This window comes from Hemicordylus capensis, chromosome 3, assembly GCF_027244095.1.
Source record: "Hemicordylus capensis ecotype Gifberg chromosome 3, rHemCap1.1.pri, whole genome shotgun sequence".
Taxonomy (NCBI): Eukaryota; Metazoa; Chordata; class Lepidosauria; order Squamata; family Cordylidae; genus Hemicordylus; species Hemicordylus capensis.
In genome coordinates, this window is record NC_069659.1 from 152,283,821 (window position 1) to 152,302,066 (window position 18,246).

General features: G+C 43.1%; 2 long non-coding RNA genes across 6 annotated transcripts in view; one reads left to right on the top strand and one right to left on the bottom strand.

Annotated features, from left to right (window-relative positions):
* Positions 1-3,288, top strand: part of LOC128352357 (uncharacterized) — a 37,215-nt gene extending 33,927 nt beyond the window's left edge. For all 5 annotated transcript variants that reach the window (XR_008320350.1, XR_008320349.1, XR_008320353.1 and 2 more), the window contains exon 3: positions 3,156-3,288. This is a non-coding gene — a long non-coding RNA (uncharacterized LOC128352357). The remainder of the gene's footprint in view (positions 1-3,155) is intronic.
* On the bottom strand, positions 112-6,370 carry LOC128352356 (uncharacterized). Its single transcript, XR_008320348.1, has 3 exons — positions 6,152-6,370; positions 3,130-4,572; positions 112-1,305 (listed from the first exon to the last, which is right to left on the bottom strand). It is a non-coding gene; the product is annotated as an uncharacterized LOC128352356 (long non-coding RNA).
* Positions 6,371-18,246: the final 11,876 nt, after the last annotated feature.

Genomic DNA, 18,246 nt, shown 5'->3' on the forward strand with positions numbered 1-18,246 from the left:
AGCTACAATAGACACCATTTCTATGACATGTTCCTCTTCAGAAACCAAGTCATTCTTCAGTGGAGCAAATTATCATAGAGCTTCAGTGATTTCCACAAGTAATCACATTGATTTAAATTAGTTAGGTGATATTTTATTTACTGTACATTATCTTGTATACAGTCGTAAAAAAAATGATTAATGACAACAGTGGTGTATCTTGGTACATGAGATTATTCAAAGGAAATCCTGAAGGAGAGGACCCAAGTCATTCCCAGCCCTCAAAAGTTCTTGGGACTACCTACTCCATGGTGGTTTTGTACAGATGCAGAGAGTGTGTGCATGATAGCTGTTATATGAAACAGATATGGACCCTCCAGGGGTGTAACTATAATAGGGCAAGGGGAGACAGTTGTCTGGGGGCACACTGCCTTGCCCCCCCGCCCAGAGGCAAGTCACATGACTGACTCCCCCAGCCACGCACCTGCCCAGGCTTCCTTCAGTTGTATTCATCCTCCAAAACTGATGTGAGTGTTAAGACCTGGAGCTACCAGATCAGCATGTCTTTCTCTAGTACCATTAAATGATTTACAAAACCTGTTAAAAAAAATAATTTAGGATTATGTTCTATTGTGGCACATAGGTTCAGCCTCATATAAGATTTCTTTACTTCATGAGCTGAGCTTCAGTGAGGAGGGGGCCCATTTTAAAATCTTGTCTCTGGGCCCACTCCAACCTTGCTACACCCCTGGGACCATCACCAGATGGATGGTGAAAATTGTAGACATCTTTACACCTCAGAAGCAGAAGGGTTTGTGACTGTCTTAAGGGCGTATTCTTCAAGATAAGAAATTCCTCCTCTTTTTGTTCAACCTTTCCTTCTCTCACTAAACACTGAGTTCTGTTAGTTCTGCACATCTGGTTGTCTGTTAACTGCCCTCTGTCTGAACACACAACTCCATTGAGTTACACTGGGACAGTTTGGGGTTGTTGTTGTTTTGCTCCTTTAGTTTTTTTCTTCATATTTTTGTGACACTGATGTATCTGTGAGTTACCCTGTGTCTCCCGATACCTCCCTCTCACCTGAAGGTGCTCCATAATACATCCATACAAATAATAACATTTTCAGCTCTTACAGAAATAGATATTTACTTAAATATTAGACTTTTTGGTGGATAGGATCACTGTCTCTGACCAAGGACTGTAGATGCCATGCGTGTCCATTTTTCTTCTAAGAATTGCTGATGCCTTTATGGCTCTTTCCCTTTTTTTCTTCAGTTGCACAACACTATTCACTCCATTTCAAATAAGAGATTGCACTAATGGCTGTAAGTAGAAATGCATACTTGAAGGACTGAACTACAGTTTCAGTATGAGACAGTATTGATAGACAGATACAAAAGAAAGTTCTGAAACAAACTGGACTAGGCAGTAAAAAGAAAGATGAAGATGAGTAGAATACTTATTTATTCAACTATTTGAATAAGTCGATATGTCGGCGATGCAATCCACATATAAACTCCAAACTCTCAACAAAAAGTCCTTTGTATTTATGTATTTGTATAGTTTTTCTTTGTGTGTGCAATAAAAAGCCATTTTTGTGGAGAGTTTCAACTATTTGGTTTAAAAACATCTATCCTGATTTATCATAAAAATTCAGAGCATATTACAGAATTATGAAATGAAACCATAATAAGAAATTATTCCAATAAAATTTTAAAACAGACAGCAACAACATTAATCAGCAGAAACACATATAACATCCTGAGGGAGAACCTGGTGGGAAGACTTTTTTAAATAGGAAGATCTTCAATAGTCTTTTAAAGGCCACAAGTGAGGGAGCTACTTGGATCTCTTTGGATAGAGAGTTCCACAAAGGAGGGACCACCACTGAAAAGGCTCTGCCTCAGATATCCACAAAATGAACCTCATCTGATGACAAACCTGAGAGCAGGACTCTAAGGGCTGATCTCAGAGACCAGGCAGATTGATAAGGGAGAAGGAGGTCCATAAGATAATTTGGCCTCAAAGGGGCCAATGCTTTGAATTGGGCTCCAAAGCAAACTAGGAACCAATGCAGTGGAACAATATAAGTGCTGCATGCTCCTGGCTATCTTTCTCCACTAGCAATCTTGTAGCTGCATTTTGAACCTGACATTTCTGAACCATCTTCAGAAGCAGTCCCATATACTGCACATTACAGTAGTCTGCTCTGGATGTAACTAACATGTGGATAACTGCAGCCAGGTCCAATTTCCCTAGACAGGGACACACCTGGCATACTAGCTGAGACTTCATAACCCTACTAAGTACTGAGGGCCAAACTAGATGTGATGAGGAGTTTCATTTCTCCCCCACAAAGCAGCTGCCAGGGGTCTGATTTCAGGGTCACAGTTCGTGGTAACAAATGGGGATCTAACCTTGCCCCCCAGGCCACAGCCCCAATTTAAATCTCCAACAAAGCCATAGAGAAGAAAACTTACAGGCACAATCATTATTCCTGTAAACATACCCCTCCATGGCTAATAGCTGCTTTGAGGAGGGACTTAAGTTGGGGGATCAACACAAGGACAAAAGGTCAGACCCCTTCAGCTTCAGTAATTTAAAAAAAAAAGCCCCCTGCTGCTCACCTAACAGGTAAGGCCCCTACTCTGCCACCAATGCATTGAACTGATATGATTTATCAGCTTGATTTGATGCATCCAATCCCTGTCTGTCTAGTTGATGACACACATTTGGGCTGTCTTTGGGCAAAAGGGAGAAAGAAAGAAAAAGTGGGGAGTTGCAAACATGGCACTCTGATCTCACAACTAGGTTCCTCCTAAGCACGCTAGTTCCTCAAAATTGAGCCTGTCCCCACACACTAAGAATGAAGATGCAGGGCTTCCTTTCAGAGCAGTGTTCCCACACAGGCCTGAGCAGTGATCACCCACAGAACAAGGCAGGTGGAACTGGCCCATTGTGGAGTTCATTTATGCTTCTTTGTCCTTTGTGTTTCACAGTAAATCCTGTGACATTCTAGTTAGAATTAATTAACTAATAATTACATTATTCTATGAGACTGATGCTTGTAGGGGGAGACAGAGAGCAAAAGAGGGAGATCAAAAGTATTTCAAAAGTAGAAAATGGTATGCCAAACTGTTTTTATACCCATCTCTCTCTCTTTGTTATGGCAGCTAGATCTCCATTTGAAAGAAAGCAGAAGTCCACATTTCCTTCAGCTTGCGACCACCTGAGCCTTCCTCCAACACCTTCTCATTGACTTCTCTTTGTTCTTACTCTGGATCCATTAAATTTATGTGCACAGCCTTTTTGAATCTCTCTGGTACTCACTCATCAGGAGACTGTTCCAAACTGGTGGTCGTTCTTCAACTTAAATCAAACCATGCTGTGCAGATCTATATTTAACCATCTTCCAGCTGTACAGTTCCACCAATAAACAGATGCACACTTTGAAAACATTGTCAGAATTTCATTTCAACATATTTTAGCAACCCATCCCTTCCCCCAAACTGCCCAGACCAAATAATACATTTAGGCTGGTGGAGAGTGGAGGCCAAATTCATTCTTCTGATGCCTGTATTGGACTCTCATTGAAGTTAATCAGAACCACCTGTGCACTGCTAGATGCTGGATCAAAACTTTGATTAACATGAACTCAGGAGAGGAAAGCTTGGTTGTTGTAATTTTATTGCCTGAGCAACATTAATGATCAAAAGATGAAAGTTACACACCTCACACCATCGCATTAAAAAAGCAGTGAATTGTCATCTGTCTGTGACTGATGTCTGTTTTTACAAGGCACTGAAACCACACAACCACCTTGCACCAATAAGAAGTAATCCAAAGCCCACTGGCTTCTTAGATGCACACTAATTGAACAAAAGCTGCTTATTGACCTTAGAATTTAAATGTGAGCTCCCCTTAGATACTCCATTGCGTATCCAGCGTGTGGTCAGAGTCCATCTGTGACATCACAGCAACCAAGCCAATGACAGACAGAGGGACTATGACATGTCTGATTTCTCACTCCTACTCACAGTAATTGGTATTTCCTTATAATGATGACATAGAATAACTGCCACACCTTTCTGACAATCAAAATAGCTTCACTCCACTACCAAGTAATACTGGTTGCTGGCATTATGCTGTCTTTAAATGAGCCAGAAATGGGCAGGCATGGGGGAGACAAAAAAGCCTTAGTTCAGTCAAACATGAGGGATTTGCCACAAATATGCCACTGATAATATGCATAATTTGGGGAGTAAGCAGAATGAATTATAAATTCTTGTACTACTATTTATTTTACATTTATTGAAATGATTTATATCATCACCCTTCTGTCTCAATATGAGACAGAGTAGTGCACCATGGACAAAACACAGTCATAATATCAAATAAAAACAAAACAAATAAAATAATAATATAATATATACAATAATAATATATACACATAATATAAACGAATGCAGCAGATGAAATACAGCGACACTAATCCTGTTAGGCCAAAACCAAAAACAATCAGTACCTTGCAGATCAGAAGCCTTTTGGAATAAAACGTTCTTCAGCCTAGAGACATTCAGTTGGAATGACCTTAAGGAAAAGGCAAAATGGATCTCTTGAGGCAAGACATTCCACAACAGAGAAGGTTATCTGTTTTTGACTTAACACTTTAGGCCTTATCTCCAATGGAAACGTAGCCTAAATATGTATAAATGCATTTGCTGTTTCTATTCCTCTGATGTTACTCTTGCCTGTTCCTTTCTGTCTCTCCCTTTGTTGTTTTATTGCACTGGGTGGGTTTAAATAAACACCAGTAAGTAAACAGGAGGGAACCAGAGATTCTTGGAGAGCATGTGCTCCTAGCGTGAGCCAATACTTCCCGCCATTTCTGCGTTGTCTGAACCTGAAAATATTGAGTTGACAATGTTGGGTTTCCTCCACCACCTGACATTCACCTGGCAATTGAAGCTGGGTGGAGAATGTCAGGCAGTAGAGGGAACCCAACATTGTCAACACAACATTTCTGTGTTTGGACAACGTGGAAATGCCAGAAGTATCAGTTCGTGCTAGGAGTGCACGCTACTTGGTTTCATCCTACATACTTAGGAGCAGTTGTCTAAACATGCTCACTGCTGAAATTTAGACTGTAAGCTGCTTAACATAGGGACCTGTCATTTTTGCTTATGTTAGCCTGTTAAGAGTCGTGCAAATTGGAAGTGTTCTACATTAATAATAAGGAATAACAATTAATGCAGGAGAGGATTTGTTTGCCTTCAATGTGTAAAACATAGCAAGAATAGAGTACATTGTTAACTAGGCAAAGAGCAGGGGCGTAGCAAGGTTGGACTGGGCCCAGAGACAAGATTTTAAAATGGGGGCCCCCCACTCAAAGTCCAGGGCCTCCGCACACCCCAGGCCCCCACGGATTTAAGTCTGATATTCCAGAATAAGTATGCTGCCTGGAAATACATTTCACTGAATACACACACGCACACGTCACAATATATAGTGATATACATTGAGTACTATACATTTGTTTTACTTTTAATGCCTAGAACACACTAGAAAGATGAATGATTAAAATGGGCCCCTCGCTGCAGATTAGCCAAGGCGACTTTCAACCATGCAGGGTGAGCCTATGTTTGTTTTCTCAGAATTCTGAACAAATTCAGTCAAGTTTGATTCCAGGAGGTTTTTCACAGGAGGCTTTTAAAGCCCTTTAAGACACATCTCCTCTGGAATAGAGGTGCTGCATTCACATGCTGGCCAGATTTACCCTGAAGTCCCTGCAAGTTATTGGGGAGCAGTTCACACACAAGAAAAATAAAATAAAATAAAAGCAGAAGACATGCTTCACAGTTCTCACTCAGACCTTCTGGGTTGCAAAACAACTTGAACATAAGTGCATTTATAAATGAATGAATAAAATAAATATAATACTGTTTCTTCCAGAAGTTTTTGTAATTTTCTGCCATGAAACAAGCCACTTATAGGGCTTTTTAGATAGTTTTTTTTAAGCCAGCAAATTTTCCAAGCTGTTTTAAAATAAATATTCAGAGACTTCTCAGTCCCTCCCCCCCCCATATCAAAGCCCTATGGCAAGCAGATCCCTATATATCCGGGTGGGGTGGGTGGGGAAGGTAACCACAAAAAGGAGTTCACACTCTACCTGGCAGCAGGGGGTCTTCTGCTGCAGAGAACAGTGGTGGCCTCTCTGGCTGCCTCCTCCTTCCTGGCTGGCTTGGGCCCTACTGGAGTTCAGGCTTCACAGAGGCCTACACCAGACCTCCGTGGAAGCCCCACCCACCCGCCGATCAGCTGAGAGGCGGGAGAAAAGTTGCTCTTTGCAGCGTGTCTGCTGCTCGATTGCCGGCCAGGAGAACAAGCTGGAGAGACGGCGAAGAGGGCAAGTGGCTGAGGGGCCCTGGGGCTGGGCAGGGGGCAATGGGGAGTCACGTGAGGTGCCTCTGGGGGGCCCCTCCAGGCAGTGGGGCCCCCAGACAACTGTCTCCCCTTGCCCGATCGTTGTTACGCGCCTGGCAAAGAGGCACCTTTTTGACGTGGTGATTCTCTTTCTTTAGCAGGGGGAGAGGAACTGGCCCTATCCACCCCCAGCACAGTACCTCCAGTGACTGTTGCTGGTGTCTATCTTGTGTTCTTTGTTCTTTGTTTAGATTGTGAGCCCTTTGGGGACAGGGATCCATCTTATTTATTTATTTGTTTTTTCCTCGGTGTAAACTGCTTTGAAACCTGTTGTTGAAAAGCAGTATATAAATATTTGTTGGTGTTGGTTGCTCTGGTATGAAAACCAAATAGATCACATTCACAAAAGCAGCAAGAACTTTGGTAAGTTTGCCTGCAATTTTAGAACATTGTTTTCTCCTCTCACATCTCCAATTTTCCAATGAAAGTTCGACAGTGAGAACATTTGGCTTAGCAGTAGTGGGAAATCATCTTGGCCAAGATGGATTGGATAAGCAGTGACCCCCCTGAGTAGCTCTTCATGTAATCTCTACTGAAGAGAGTGATGGTGTTATAGGAGAAGCAGTTAGCCATCATCACCTATGGAAAATGTTTACCAGGTTTTGCCTCATATAAGCAGCTATCCATATCACTCGTGTGCAGTATTTCTATCAGAACTACTCCATCCATTTCATTGCTGTAGAGCAGGCTTGCTCAGCTTAGGCCCCCAGCTGTTTTTGGACTACAACTCCCATAATCCCCAGCCACAGTGGCCAATAGCCAGGGATTATGGGAGTTGTAGGCCAACATCTGCAGGAGGGCTGAAGTTGAGCAGTCCTGCAGGCCTGAGTTTTGAAGTCAGCAAGTCCCTTATCCATGTTACTTTGCTCCCTCATCTAAACTGGCTGTCCAATAGGAGGCAGTAATGTTTCGGGTCTTTGAAACAGTGGAAATGCTGTTGACAGTAGTCTTATTCAGACTTTATGTTGTATGAGTGTATAGATGTTTGTACATTCATACATGTTTTTGTGCGAATGACTGTACCTGTGTTCATTTTAGAAGTGAACCTGAATACAGGCCCCTTAAATGCATGGTACAGATAGCACGTGTACTGCTGTATCTGTGTTCAGTATAATATATGAATATTATATTATATTATATTATATTATATTATATTATATTATATTATATTATATTATATGCACATGTGTATCCTGTAAACTCATTGTACAAGTGTTCACTATTCACAGAGTGAAAGAGCATTGCACATTCACAAAAGTCCTAATCAGACATTAGCCCTATCCCCATGTTATGTTCAACATCCGTGCAATCTGTTGCAGGGTTACTGTGTGCTCTGCAACAGATTGCACGGTACCAGTAGGGTTATTCACACATTATGTTGAACACAGGTGCAGCAGTACACTTCCTATCTGTACCATGCATGTGTGGGACCTATACCACGGTTCACTTTTAAAATGGATGCAGGTACTCTCATTCACACAAAAACATGTATCTGTTTACAGACACCTGTACACTTTTACAACATATTCTCTGAACAGGGCTATTATGTTGTGCAAATGTACAGATGTCTGTCTACTCATACATGTGTTTGTGTGAATGACTGTACCTGCCATCATTTTAAAAGTGTACCTGGGTACAGACTCCTCAAATGCATGGTACAGATAGGAAGTGTATTTCTGTACCTGTGCTCAACATAACACGTGAATAGCTGTACCTGTGTGAAGATCTATACCTTAATACACTGCACACTCATTGTAGAAGCGTTGAACATAACATGGGGATAGGGCTAATGTCTGAATAGGGCTCCTGTGACTGTGAAATGCTCTCAATTAAAGAACTCACAAAACAATTATAACGTATCCACACAACTTCTGAAGCTTTATTTTTTCCTCAGACTGTTTTAACAAGATATAAACATGTACAAGGGACTGAAATAAGCAAAAAAGTAAATAGCCTTTTAAAGCAACATGGAAGTTAGCATATTGGTTGGATAATGCGATAATGTGGGTGATGTCAGACCTGTGTTTTAGAACATGAGTTGATGCTGTATCCTTCTAAAGCAAGACAGGAGGTTAAAATGTACATGAAATGTACATGCAGTTTAGCTCTGGAAGATATTGATGACAGCCAAAAACCAGGTCTACCATTACATGGAAATCTGATAAGTTTCCATCCATTAGAGAACAGTTCAATAAAATATGGCATACTGCCAAATCAGTAAAACTGACATCTTATGTGCACAAGATACTGCAGCTATTAAAAACAGATAACTTTTATTCAGCTTGGAGACTTGTGGTCATATATTGGCTCACATAACTATGCAGCGAGTCATCTATCTAAGTTATAGGTGTGCCCACTGCGTCCTCGGCACTTTGAACCCAGCAGGTGCAGCTGATGAAGCTGGGGAGGCTCCTTGCCTCCTAAGGAGTGTGGCCATGCACTGCCACTGCAAACCCCATTCTAAAAGGGAGCAGTAATGGAAGGGCCAGGATGCACTCCTTAGTAAGGAAAGCAACCTCCCCACCTTTGCAAGGGCTTAAAGGGCCGCAGAACAGCAAGCATGCCTGTTGCTTAGACAGGAGCCCCACTTCATAGCTTGTGAGTCGTCAGTCTTTATTTCAGTACTAAATATTGAGGCATATTTGCTGTCATATGAAAAGATATCTGGACAGGGCTGTTTGTATATCAGGTTAGCATTGTGGAAGCACAGACATCAGGCTTCTTCCCACACCACTCCAGTAACATAAGAGCCCCAAATTCACACAGGAGAAGCTACCAATAAGGGAGAGACATTGATGGTGTGGGAAGTATCCACAGTGGAGACCTGTCTCGTGTGAAACTGGGGTTTTTACATTTCGGGGATGACATGAGAAGAAACTGAATGCAGCAGCACACACGGCACTCCAATAATGTTAGAATAGTCCTTAAGCATCAGCTGCAGATTTCTTAAATATTATAATTCTCATCTCTAAAGGCCCTTCAGTATCCACCCCCCACCCATATCAATAGCCCATCTATTTCCCCTGTTAGCCTATTTGGAAGGGAAAGGCCTTTAGTAACTCATATTACTGATAAGAATCAGTAATTATTACTGATTTTAGTAACTCAAAGTAGTAAAGGCCTTTAGTAAATAATAATAATAATAATAATAATACTGATAATAATAATCTCCTGAATGCTAATGTTTGCTCATATGTGCAAATGAAAGGTCATTTGTATGATCTCATATGAGCAAACGCTACCCAGGTTTTCCTCCAATCTTGCTTCCACACAACCAAAAATTGGGAGCACACACAGCTCCCAAACCCGGGTAGAACTCCGTTTCTGATTGTGTGAATAACCTCTATTTTTATTTTTATTTTTAGCAAATATGTTATCATTTTTCAGTTCACAGTAAAAACATCCAAGTTTGCCATATGAGCATTGTTACAGCATATACTTACTTCATAAAAATTAACCACATAGAAATAAACAAACTAGGAATACAGCAAGATAAATATTATTCAGAACATGTTATACAAAGTAATGTTCCAAAAACAGTATTACAGCAAACATAAATGAGTAAAACCCTCAAGCAAATTATTCAGGGACTTTTCTGTCTGCCAACCATTTTACCATTCATTCTTCTACATATTTGCACCGGATACATGATAATTCTCCTTAACATTTGGCAAAATAACACAGATACCCAAGCTATTCTAGAGTGTGAGAGAATGTGTCCTGGGGAAGTTTGCACATTCAAATGGATTTGCACAATATTTGTGTTTCCACAAAAGACTTTGCATGCATGCAAAGTTACTGAGTTGACATACCTTTGCATGGTATATTAGCCAGTGTTCCAACAGGTTGTGTGTATAACTGAAAAGCCAGTCTGAATGGAGGAATAGTGTGGCACAGGAAGGACTCGTTAATATTCTTCCTTTCTACCATTTGCCCATTCAAAATCCTGCCCTCCACCCGCAATATTTTGAGTTCTGTGGCTGGCATCATGCTTATTGAATCAACAGGAGAAGCATTGATGCTTCTCAAAAGTTCAGCTAACTTTCCTCTACTGCTGACTCAGTGGGTGGGAGCAAATTTCAATGAGTTCCCCTTCCTCCTGAACACAAATACATGTCCCCAAGGATTGTGCAGCCCTCAAGGATATATTTTTGGGTGACACAGAGGGCTTCCTGGAGAACAGGAGGTTGTGAAAATCGCTCCCCCTCGCCCATGCAATGTCTCTTCAGAAGCACTAGGGCTATATTTGTGCTTCCCCCAATGCACTGATGCTTCACTCGTGAAGATGCCAGCCACGATCTTTTGTTCTTAAGGAAGGAAAGGAGCTTGAAGAGAGCAGAAATGCAGCATGAGAGAATGCCCAGACTTCCTCGGGGTCCACTCTATGCTAGTCTGACCTCTGCAATTCTATCCCCAAACAAGGGAGATACATCAGGTGCAGATTTGTAGAAAAACGTCTGATGAAATGGGTTACTGGTCAGAAAAATCCCTGAATTTTGACCTTTTGACTTAACCTTGCCTCTCCTGTGTCTGCTGGAAATCAAACTCCCAAAGCTACTTTCCTTCCCCCTGGATAAAAGAAAGAAGATGCGGAAGCTTTTCCCCTGAAGGAAACTGGGAAGCAGGAAAGAGGCAAAGGGTTACGCAGCCCCTCCCCTCTGCTGCTCTTCCATTCCCAATTGCAGCCTCCAGGGCTGCTTTTCAGTGAAGAAAAGGGACTGTCGAGGAGCCAGCTCAGGCCTCTCCTGTGCAATGTCTCATTTGGACCACAGCTGCATGGGAAATGGGTTTTTATTAATGAAAACAACATACCTTCTTTGATTTGAATGCTTCCAGAGTGCTGAAAAAATCCAAAAGGCATTGCTTCCTGCACCAGCGGCATGCCTTTATGCTTCTCAGTAGTTCACTTCTACCCAGCCGCTCCATCTCATTAACAAGCATTTGGCTAGCCTAGCAATCTTGGGAGTGTTGACACTTGAAAGGCAGTCGCTGGCAGATCCTCAGCTGCAGCCACGGCAAAGTGCCCGAAGACAGCATGGAGGTGGTGGTGGGGAGATGGGCAATGGGCAGGGCGCTCTATATTGCAGGACCCCCTAAGCAGCAGTGTCTGGGGTTGCCCACCCCTTTCTACTGTATCCCTGGCTGCACTCAAGTCACTTTGTCCCATAGAAGACTTTGGAAGCTGCTGAGAAGAAAGCCTGTCCCACCTCCCGAGTCCCTTCATCTGCAAGGCATTATTTTGTTTTCTATTTATTAGTCATCGGATTAAAAATCAGGAAAAAAACATTTTTCATTCCCATTCCCCCCCCTCCCCGCCCCCACACACACACCCCCTATCAAGTTTGATAGCAAGGCAACTACTACAGGTTGAGTTAAGCTTGCCTTTCCAGTCCTGGCTCTTTTTCCGATTCTTCCAAATGTTTACATATTCCAGGGGATGCTGTGTTGTTAGTGAACACTTTTGGACCTCTGCAGCTCATGCAGTTTTGGGGAGCTGCTGTTGTTGGGTGGAGCTTCTGCAGATCCCGCACGTGGTGACAATAAAGAGCAGTTGTGCTTTTAGGCCCGTGCGATTCCCTCCATTTTTCCTGCTACCAACACATCACAAACCAATCATAGGGTTGCCATGTCCATTGGAAAGAATTCCTGGACATGACTGTCAAAGGGGGTGGGGTGTGCAAATATTAAAAACCCACTTTTTCTATTGGCAATGCTGTTGCACACATTTCCCCTTAGAGAATGCTTCACGTAGGAGAGGGTTAAGAGTCTTTCACCTCAATGAGCACAATCAAATGTGTGAATGAAATGAAATGGCTGACGTGATGGGTAGCTCTACATGGATGTTATGGACCTGCTGGGGCTGCTGTTCAAGTTGAAGGGCAGCCCCAACAGTGTAGCGTGATGGGGTTGCTGCAGAAAGGCTTAAAACTGCTTCCAGGCAGTCAAACAGTGCTCCTGTTGTTTCTAATGGAAGCAGAGCTGTGCTTCCCAGAAGCAGTTTTAAGTCATTCTGCAGCAACCCCGTCACGCTACGCTGTTAGGGCTGCCATTCAAGTTGTGCAGGAGCTCTGGTGGGTCCCTAACATCAACAAGAGCTGCCTGTCATGTTGTCCAATGACGGCATCACAAGTACTGATGATAAATGGGGGGGAAACCCTGTATTAAGTGTTTAATTTGTTTAATAACGTTCTCCCTGACTCTCCCCCCTTCAGCCCCATTTTGTTCTCCCCCCACCCCAGTACGTTCCCACCCACCCCTAGTTCATACCCACCCCCACCCTCCCAGTTTGTTCTTCCTCGGCCAGGCTTCTCCCGTCCACTGCTGCTTCTCCTCTCCGCCACTTCCAAAAATCCTCAGTTTCACAACCACTATTTGCTGCTGCCGTCATCTAATTAGCCGCCACTTTTCTTCCCCGTCCACCTCCACTGTTGTTTCCCTGCCAGGCCAGCCTCTGCTGCCATTTCCCCCCTTCTTCGCCCACCCACTTGCTGCCATTGCCGCCATTTTCTTCCCAGCCGGCCGCCCTCGTCCGCCCACCCTCTACCCCTCACCCACCGGCTATGCTGCTGCTCGCTGGCATTTTGTTTCCCCACTGGCCAAATGGCCGGCAGCTGCCACCGCCACCATTCCTCCCCCCACCAACCATGCCATCACTATCCCGAACTCTCGCAAGAGCTGCCACACATAGGATTAGCGACAGGTATGCCTAGGAGAATTAAATATATAGCTTGTTATTTACTGAGCTATACAGAGAGAGCCAATCTAGCCAGTTGGCAGTGCTGGTGCCAGAGAAAGGGTAAGAATATGGGGCTTTTAAACATTGACACCATGTATCTACTATGTCCGGAAGTACCAGAAAAATGGATAAAAGTCAATATGCATAAGAATTAATAATATTTATTTATTTATCTTTATTTATTTATCAAATTTATACCCCACCCAAACCTACGTCTCTGGGCGGCCACAATATAAACAATATAACTTCTTACATTGTCTAATAAGGAGATAAACACACATTCACACAGGCAGGAGAAAAACAAGTTCCCCGCTAATCTTTGAATCCATACTCCATTAATATTCTATATCTGTTTATATCATGCTTATCTTTCATAAAGATGATAAATGGAAGCCAGCTACAAAAACAGGCAACCTTTTGTCTTGTATAACATAAACATATATACTGTATTCAGTAAGCTTATTCATTTCAGCTAACAGCCATTCTCTGAGTGCTCCTGAAAAATGGTCTCAATTTTTTAGCGATAAGAATTGTGCAGCTGTTAGCATATTCCAGATTTAATCCCCTACTGTTCATCACAACCTGCTCATCTAAGAACCCCTGTAAAATTACTATAGGATTGAGGGAGAGAATAAGATTTGTTATGAGTACACTTGTATCATAACATGTATTTTCAGACACTTGTTTGTCACATTCATAGATTACATTTTAGACACATACTTTAAAAAGTCTTGGGTGTACTAAAAAAAACCCAAAAACCTAATGTGTGAAGAGGCCCTACATTGGATGAGGAAAAGTACACACACAATTCTTTGTGGTTTCTAGAATGTAAATTTTAGAACTGACTTTTCCCTCCAGGTTCCCCCCACCCCCAATATTACAGCTATGAAAACTGGCATATATTTGGATAACTCTAGTTTTTACCTTTCATTTACAGGTGTGACTTGTACCTACTATTATAATTACAGAGAATGGAAAATATTTTCCAACCCTCATGTACGTCAAGCTCAGGCAGCTTCAGCTAAAAGTAGATTTTATAGTCCCTTGTGTATACTTTGTGTTTCCTGTCTAGGAGAACCACAAAACAGAAATACTCTGCCATTTGAAGTTTCCTTTCCTCAGAACTAAGCTCGGTTGAGTTATGCACAGTTTTGGCCACACTGACATCTGCTTCTAGCTTTTTAATGTGTGGTTCAGCTAAGTGAAAAATTCAGAAGATGACATTCTTTCCTCTGTCAATATTGAACTTTTGCCCCAGTGTACTTTACAGTTGCCATCTTACAACTCTATCACATGACCAATGTATCCTCTCATCTCTCGGCCTCAAAGGGCTCTTTCAAGTGTCATAAAATTGGTTCTGGGCTGGTCAGATGTGGAAACTTCCCGGGCCAGCCACAATATTCCTAGCATTCCATGACTGTAGTCTAGCAATAGTGAAACTCCCAGGGTGCTTCCAGACTGGGGCTGACATACTGAGAAAAATTACTCAATGTAGTTCCCTTGAAATTGTCACCATAAGTGACACAGTGGGGAAATGCTTCACTAAGAAGCAGAAGGTTGCCGGTTCAAATCCCCACTGGTATGTTTCCCAGACACCTACAGGTGAAACTCGGAAAATTAGAATATCGTGCAAAAGTCCATTAATTTCAGTAATGCAAATTAAAAGGTGAAACTGATATATGAGACAGATGCATTACATGCAAAGTGAGATAAGTCAAGCCTTAATTTGTTATAATTGTGATGATCATCGCGTACAGCTCATGAAAACCCCAAATCCACAATCTCAGAAAATTAGAATATTACATGGAACCAAGAAGACAAGGATTGAAGAATAGAACAATATCGGACCTCTGAAAAGTATAAGCATGCATATGTACTCAGCACTTGGTTTGGGCCCCTTTTGCAGCAATTACTGCCTCAATGCGGCGTGGCATGGATGCTATCAGCCTGTGGCACTGATGAGGTATTATGGAAGACCAAGATGCTTCATTAGCGGCCTTCAGCAATTCTGCATTGTTTGGTCTCATGTCTCTCATCCTTCTCTTGGCAATGCCCCATAGATTATCTATGGGGTCAGGTCAGGCGAGTTTGCTGGCCAGTCAAGCACAGTACACTGTATACTTTTCAGAGGTCCGATATTGTTCTATTCTTCAATCCTTGTCTTCTTGGTTCCATGTAATATTCTAATTTTCTGAGATTGTGGATTTGGGGTTTTCATGAGCTGTACGCCATGATCATCACAATTATAACAAATTAAGGCTTGACTTATCTCGCTTTGCATGTAATGTATCTGTCTCATATATCAGTTTCACCTTTTAATTTGCATTACTGAAATTAATGGATTTTTGCACTATATTCTAATTTTCTGAGTTTCACCTGTATGTTGGGCAGCTGCGATATAGGAAGATGCTGAAGGGCATCATCTCATACTGTGCAGGAGGAGGCAATGGTAAACCCCTCCTGTATTCTACCAAGAGAAAACCACAGGGCTCTGTGGTCACCAGGAGTCAAAATCGACTTGATGGCACACCTTTATTTCCCTCGAAATTAAAGGTATAAGTTAGGCAATGCTTAACTGTACAAGGAGCAAATCTGAAACTGCCATCAGAATGAATTTAATACAAGACCAATCAGCAGAAAAGTGCAGAGACAATTTTATGTTTTAAATAAAAATAAAGATCTAGCCAGGGAGGATGTTCTCACAACCAACGAACCCTGCTTGGGCTGCCCCAGACAGGGTTAGGCTGGTCGTGAGAAATGGCAGGATCCTTTGTGGGTATTTAATTAAATACCTATTTGCATCAAATATGTATTTAAAGATATTACTATGGAGCATTTATACAGGGCTTTTTGAGTGTGCTGATTATGTATATACTTAATCTTAATGCAATTGTTACAGCAACCCTGTAAAGAAAATGAGGGGGTTCATACCATCAAACACTGGGGCATTCACATGACCACGGGGTGGGCAGTTAGGTAGGTGGGGGTGGGGGAAGGCAGGGCTCAACCTACCTTCCTCCAGATGATCAATCTTAATTGCTTCGGTATGTGAGCCACATGCCCACATGACCCATGCTGCCAAGAGCAGCACGGATCACTATCCGCACAGCTCCCAGCACAATGCACTGTGCGATGAGCATGGTACCTTGGGGGATTCCCCCATCAGGTGGGTGCTCTAGGCACCTGTCTCGGTGTCTCCTTGAGCTCTGTGAAGCCCGAGGAGACCCACGATCCTGGCAGCTGGGCTAAGGGAGCACTTGATCCCTTAACCTCAGCTAAAAGCTAGGCTTGGAAGTGGGGTTAGGCTGGGTGGGAGTGCCGGGATCTGTGCAGATCCTGGCACTCCACACAAACAGCCTAACCTGGGCTAGGCTGCCCTAGCCTGCAGTAGGCTGCTTGTGAAAACAGCCTCACTGTGTTCTAGGTAGGAGGAAAACCTGGGTAAAAGTGATTGTGTGGAAGCAAAGTATGAGGAAAAGCTACTCTGGTGTTCCTCTTACCTTGCTTCCATACAACCAAAAATTGGGAGCACACACAGCTCCCAAACCCAGGTAGAACACAGTTTTGGATTGTGCGAATGACCTCACTGGGTTCTTAAGCTGTTTCTCCAAGCAATACACTTTAAAACACAACTAGTCCCTAGTTGCAGGGACTATCGGCAGTGTGTGCTCTTGGGAATTTGGCTGAAACTCAATGATTGCCCCAAGAAATGGAAAGTACCACGCAAGTATTTACTCACCTCATTTGCTTCGGGTGACCACAATGCTGGAGAGAGAGACAACAGCAAGAGAACCGAATGCCCATTTGCATAGTATTCTGTGCCCTTGTTAAGTTGGTACATTTGCATTTAAGCAAATGATGGAGACCAAAACCATCAGAGGGAATAATAATATTCTTTGTAAAGGCAGGTTAAAATAATTTAGCATAGAGGGAAAAGACAACAGGGGAATATTGTATCCCTCTTCTCAGCAGTGAAGATCAGGGTGACCTCAGTCTCACCACTGTCTCTCAGCCTGATCCAACCCACAAGGGTAGGATATGAACAAACCATGAATGCTGCCTTGAGTCACTTGAATGTAAGGTAGGATAAGGATGCAAATGTAAAAATTTAATTCAAATAATAAAAACCTCTAATATAATGACTTGGATGAATAAAGAAACTTAATTCTCTACCTAAGTACAAGACTTTTGTGGTCTGCACCCACTGTACTGACAGGCAGAGAAGTATTTCTTAATATAACACCGAATTAACCTGTGGAATTGATTGTCAAAATATACTGCAATGATCCTGACGTAAGTGGCATTTCGAAAAGATAAGGTAACTATAGGGATGATAGTTCTATCAGTGACTACAGACCATGACAGGCAAAATCACGACTGGTTTTGTGTTGTGGTTTCTGGCTGGCTAGTGTCAGAAGGCAAAACACTATTTTCTATTCTTGAGGCGGGTCTCACGATCTGTGAAACCCGCTTTGGCTGGGTTTGCGGGGAGAGCGGGCTAAGCGGGTGGGAACCCTGGGTGGCCAGATCGGGTGCTCACATGACTGCTGGCTCCGTGATGGAGCCGGCGGGGGCTGGGGAGTTTGGGGGCTGTGTGGCCCCCGGAAGTTCCAGTATGCCCTGCGCAAGTGCACAGGGTATACTGGAGAGACCCCTGGAGCTGGAGAGACTGGAGAGACCCCTGGAGCCGGGAGGTGGCTTTTCGCCTCCCCTCCGGGGGTCTACTTGTGAGTAGCCACGGTGTAGCGCTGCGCCGCGGCTACTTACGCTCCGCAAACCCGGTTTAAGGGGAGGGGTACTTAGGTGGGTTCACCGCCTGGGAGCCACCAGGCTCGCCTGCAAGCCCGGTGGCTCACACACTCAGCCGAAATCAGGCTAGGCTCCCCTAGCCCGATTTCAGCTGATCGTCAGAATAGCCTCCTTGTGTCATAGTGCTAATTGGGCATTATATTGAGGAGACCCCTGCTGGGAGGCTCCAACAAGCCTCCCAGCCTTGGGGTCTTTCCAGGATGCCCAGCGCACTTGCACAGGGCATCCTGGGACTT